Here is a 6000-nt window from a genome sequence, read left to right on the forward strand (position 1 = left end):
GTCATACAGGGGCAGCACCGTGGCGTTGTGGTTAGCGCTCTCGCCTTGCTGGGTTTTCGGTTCAAATCCCAGCCACGTCAACATCTGCAGAGTTTGTATGTGCTCCCCGTGTCTGCATGGGTTTCTTCCATGTACTCCGGTTGCCTCCCACATCCAAAAACATACAGATAAGTTAATTAGCTATCCCCTAAATTGGCCCTAGACTATCATACATGCACTACATGATACAAACATAAGACTATGGTAGGGATTAGGATGTGAACCTCTAAGGGGCAGTTAAGTGACAAGACAATATATATTCTGTACAGTGCTGCATAAAATGTTGACGTTTAATGTTAATGTTTTAATTATAATGTTTTAATTATTATTAATAATAATAATTAAAAAATAATAAATAAATGATCAGTCTGGTTAGCATTAAAAACGGTGTAAAACTGTATTGATTTTTTAAAGGCAGGGAATGAGATATAAAGCAAGAAGACATTTTCTGCCAGGTGGTCAATAAAAAGAGGACTTTCAATGCTTGCATATTTCCTGATTAATTAAAGACTGGAGAGAATGAATTTAAGTTAGCATGGTATTTTTTTTTATTTGTGTAATATTTAATAAAACACTCCCTTTCATCCTCCAAAAAAATTGTATTTTACACTAAGGCTAATGCACTATTTGAGCATATCTTTGCATGATTTCTACGGAGCACCAGCTTTTCACAGCAAAGTCTCTAAGGCACTATTGACCAAAAAAGCTTTGGATTAAAACATAAATTATGTCTGACCTTTGCTGTCTCACAATCTGGTGAGTGACACTTTGAGTGGGATGAGGTGATCACTGATGGCATCTATGTGGAACTGCATTTACAGATTTGAAGCAAATTCTGGCACTGACGAGTTCTTGCAGTACTGGGTAAGGGTCTTTGTGCATGGACAGGGAACTGGCTAATAAACAGGAAGCAAAAAGTTGGGGTGAATGGATCATATTGAAATCCTCCACTCCTCAATTTTTGCCTGACTGTTGTGGGGAACAGTGTTGAAGGCCTTTGCAAAGTATATAACATCTACGGTATTCCCAATATCCACACTAGCATTCACCGCCTTATAAAAGCTAAATCAATCAAGACTTGTCCTGAGTAAACTCATGCTCTTTGCTAAGAAATAATATTATACTCTGCTAGGAAGTCTTGTATAGTATCTCCTAAGAACCCCTCAAATAGTTTGCACACAACTAATGTTAAACTTAAAGGTCTATAATTTCCAGGATCTGATTTTTGCCCTTCTTAAATAAAGGGGAAATGTGGGCTGTACGCCAGTCTTTGGGTCCTATCCAACTTGAAAGAGAGTCACACAAGATAGGATAAAGGGTTTTATCTATAACTGAGCTCAATTCCCTTAGCACCCAAGGATGTAAGCCATCTGTGTCAGGTGCCTTATCAGTTTTGATTTTAGTCTTGTCTTAATGCCTTCCTGCTTTGAGTATTTCATATTAAAATTGGAAGATTAGGACACTTCTGGATCTGTAATTTACAATAATAATATTTATCTTGCGAACACAGGAGCAAAGCACGCATTCTATAGCTCAGCCCCACTTTGGTCGTCCACCACTGAATCCCCTTCCACACCAAGACAGTCAAATACAACCCACCTTTCTTTTTTTTTCTAGAGTTGATATACTTGTAAAACCTCTTTGGATTAGATTTGATATGCCTGGTGATTTGATTTTTAGCTATAATCTTTGCCAACCTAATTTCTTTTCTTACAACTTTTATTGCACTCCTTATAATTGGCTGCTTAGTGCAGCCTCTGTCCCCTCCTGTTTATAGACATTCCTTTTTCACTTCATTTTATCTTTAATCTTTCTATTCATCCATAGAGATGTTTTGCTTCCATATGGGATATATTTACTACAATATTCATTGAGAATCATTTTAAAAGTTTTCCATTTCCCTTCAGTGTCCTTACCTTGTAGTACACAATCTAAAGCCCCCTCTAGACCATGCAATTCTGCGTGCGATCGATCAAACTCGATTGGATTGAATTCAATTGGATCGATTAAATCCGACATGTCCAATCGGGATTCAATCGGTAGTGTGATCGATTTTGCATAGTTAATGCAATGCAAAATCAACCACACTACTGATCGCGGAATTGCATGGTGTAGATGGGGCTTAAGTCCCTGAGCTTAGTGCATGCCTGAGTTGACTGACCCTTGTTTTTCTAAAATTCATAGTTTTAGTTGTTCCACTGCTCCACAACCTATAAATCACCAGATCAAATGTTACCATGTGATCACTATTACCCAAATGTTCTTGAACCTGCACATTTTATACATTATCTGGTATATTTGAAACAACCAAATCCAGTAGAGCATTCCCCCTAGTTGGTGTTGGTTCAGTTACCATTTGAGTCAAGTAACTGTCCTGTAGTGTTGCTAGAAATTTGCCACTTTTACCAGAACAAGTTTCAATGTCCCAATCAATGTCTGGATAATTGAAATCACCCATAACTATAACCTCACTTTTACTTGCAGCTTTCTGGATCTGCTGTAGTAGTTGCAATTCTGCAGCATAATGTATGTGGCAGCCTGTAGCATACCCAATAAGCAACTGGCGCCTGGCATCAGTTATTTACACCATGAATATTTACCCAAACAGACTTCACATCTTTACAATCTTCATCCAGCTTGAAGTTCATGGCCTGTAAAATATTTTTTAACAAAGACAAACGCCTCTACCTTTTCTCCCTGCTCTATCCTTCCTAAACACATGTGTATCCCACATTTTCCAAATGTGGTTATATTTAATGGGCTACATGAAGGTTTAACTCCCTCCTTAATCTTTAGACTGTCCCCACCCCCATTTTCATCCCCTATAATGCTAGTGTCCCACTTTCTATTTATCCAGATTTTATCACATATTGAGACTTTAACATGCTGCCTCCCCCAAGGTCCTGGTTTACAATCTCCTCCAACTGGTTAATCATTTTCTCCCTCAATGCGGCTGCACTCTCCTGAATTAGGTGGAGCCCATCCCTACTGTAGCTGACTGAAAAGTCTTCCCAGTTCTCCAAGAACCCAAACACCTCCTTCCTGTGCCAATTTCTCGGCCAGTATTTTAACTCCCTAATCTCCCTCTGCCTCTCAGATGTAGCGTGCAGTGCTGCTCGGGTACCTCTTTTCAAAATCCGGATTGGATCAGGATCCGGATACCCAGATATCCGTTCCGGGTCGGATATCCGAGTTCAAAATTTTTAATCTGGATCCGAATCGGATATCCGACCTCAGTATCCGGGGTATCCAGCCGGATTCGGAAATCTGGATAGAAAAACCGGAAGAGCCCTATAAATTGCTTTAAAACCATTTTTAAGGTAAATGAGGCATGTAGCATCATTATTTTGTAAAGGGAAACACTAATTGATGATGTGGAGACTTTAAATCCCCCCCCCAAAAAAAAATGGCCGTCAATTAACATCAGGACTAGGTTCCAGACAGCGTTCGTGCAGCCCACATTGTGTCCAAAGTCCAACCGCACAACTGGGACATGGCAATTTTCAGCCCAGACACCTCCAAAAAATTATGCAGCAATTGTGTTTTGGGTTAAATATAGGTGGTATCAGCACAGCAGCAGTGGCCTGTGGCACCCTGGTGGTGGGAGCAGCAAAGGCAGCAGGAGCAGGTGTAACATCTGCCAGGAGCATGCCGGACGTGGCACGTGGCACTTGGCATGTGGCACGTGGCACTTGGCACGTGGCACTTGGCATGTGGCACTTGGCACTTGGCATTTGCAACTTGGCACATTGCACTTGGCATGTGGCACTTGGCATTTGGCACTTGGCATGTGACACTTGGCAAGTGGCACTTGGCATTTGGCACTTAGCACTTTGCATTTGGCACTTTGCACGTGCCACCTGACACCTGACACGTGCAAATTGCCACGTGCAAATTGCCACGTGCAAAGTGCCACGTGCAAAGTGCCACGTGCAAAGTGCAAAGTCACGTGCAAAGTGCAAAGTGCCACGTGCAAAGTCATGTGCAAAGTGACACGTGCAAAGTGCCATGTGCAAAGTGCGAAGTCACGTGCAAAGTGCAAAGTGCAAAATGCCACATGCAAAGTGCAAAGTCACATGCAAAGTGCAAAGTGCCACATGCAAAGTGCAAAGTGCAAAGTCACGTGCAAAGTGCAAAGTGCCACGTCACGTGCAAAGTGCCACGTGATGTGGCACTTTGCACGTGACTTTGCACTTTGCACATGGCACTTTGCACTTTGCATGTGACGTGGCACTTTGCACTTTGCACTTTGCACGTGGCAGTTTGCACGTGGCACTTTGCACTTTGCACATGTTTGCACGTGGCACTTTTCACGTGTTTGCACGTGGCACTTTGCACGTGTTTGCACGTGGCACTTTGCACTCTGCACTTGGCAGTTTGCACATGGCGTTGCACTTTGCACGTGTTTGCAAGTGGCACGTGGCACTTTGCACTCGGCAAGTGCCACATGCCGAGTGACAGTTAGACAGCAGAGAAGAGGACACTAACTGTCACACTGGCACTGCTCAGCAGCACAGCAGTTCTGTAGTAAGCTGACACAGTAGTACTATTACTCTAACAACTACTAGCACTGACTGCTGTACAACAGTACTAACTAACTAGTAACTACACAATTACACAGTAATGCTATTCCCTAATCCATAACCTAACCTAACCTGTAGCTAGCTAAGGCTAATAGCTGGCCAGCAGGCAGCAGCTAGCCTGGTCTGTGCACAACACACACACAGACACATAGCAGCTGCAGCAGCACTGGAGCTCACACTCTGACTGTCTGTCACACAATGAAATCAAGGTAATTAACAATTTAACAATAGTGTAGTGATAGTGAAGGGGTTAATCACTGAACAGCTTATCACTGTGTACACACTTGGTAGGCCAGCAGCCCTGGAACACACACTTTGACTGTCTGTCACATGCTGACTGTCAGACAATGAAATCAATCAAGCTAATTAACGATTTAACAATAGTGTAGTGATAGTGAAGGGGTTAATCAGTGAACAGCTTCAGGTTTATTTCTGTTTGCAGCCCTTGCTAGCCCTGCAGCACTGGAGCATGTCTCTCAGTGAGCATTTCCCAAGCTAGGACGATATGTCTCATCATGGCAGCCATCCTTATTATACAGGGGGGCTGGCCAGTGTTCCTTTCTGTCATTGGGTGCCATGGCTTAGGCTTGGAGCCCTCTGATTGGCTCAATGAGGTCAGTTGGGGCTGGCCAAGGTACCCTCTATGATTGGTTGCTAGAGCTTCTGCTGGGAGCCCTCTGATTGGCTCCAGGATGTCATCACCTTAGTTACAGTATTTTGGATCTAAATATCTGCTAAAATATCTGCGGATATCTGGGTTATGCGGCCAACTATCCGCAGATAGCTATCCGGATTTGGGCCCAACTATCTGGAATCCGAATCTGGTCGGATAGCTGAAAAAAGGTCGGATATCCGGGTAACCCGGATATCCGGAATCTGGATGAGCAGCACTAGCGCGTGGCACTGGCAGCATTTTAGAAAACACCACCTTGGAGGCCCTTGCTTTAAAGAAGAACTCCAGCCTAAACAAACATACTGTCATTAAGTTACCTTAGTTATGTCAATTAAAATAGATAGGTAATATAATCTCTTACCCACACTGTTTTAAAAGAACAGGCAAATGTTTGATTTCATGATGGCAGCTATCTTTTTAGTTGAAAGGAGGTGACAGGGAGCATGAGACACAGTTCCAACTGTCCTGTGTCCTGAGCACCTCTCCCAGTTGCTAGGCAACGTGAACAACAACATAGGAAATCCCATCATGCTCTGCACAGCATCAGGGAAAAAAAGCCCAGGCTTTTTTTCTTTGATAGGTGGAGCTAAAATAAAAATGCAGCTTAAAATGATGCTTTGGTAAGAAAAACAAAGTTCTGATGCTGTGAAACTGTTAAAGAAACACCAAGCCTTTTCAGTTCTTCTTTTAGTCCGGAGCTTCACT

The 6000-nt window shown here is 42.7% G+C and overlaps 1 protein-coding gene across 3 annotated transcripts in view; it reads right to left on the reverse strand.

The window, feature by feature from the left end:
* Positions 1 to 5762, reverse strand: part of LOC137558594 (granzyme A-like) — a 54859-nt gene extending 49097 nt beyond the window's left edge. For 2 of the 3 annotated variants that reach the window (XM_068271754.1, XM_068271755.1), the window contains exon 1: positions 5657 to 5762. The gene's annotated coding sequence lies outside the window, so the exon portion shown is untranslated. The remainder of the gene's footprint in view (positions 1 to 5656) is intronic. The other variant, XM_068271757.1, reaches the window with a different exon arrangement.
* Positions 5763 to 6000: the final 238 nt, after the last annotated feature.

This window comes from Hyperolius riggenbachi, chromosome 1 (assembly GCF_040937935.1).
Source record: "Hyperolius riggenbachi isolate aHypRig1 chromosome 1, aHypRig1.pri, whole genome shotgun sequence".
Classification (NCBI taxonomy): domain Eukaryota; kingdom Metazoa; phylum Chordata; class Amphibia; order Anura; family Hyperoliidae; genus Hyperolius; species Hyperolius riggenbachi.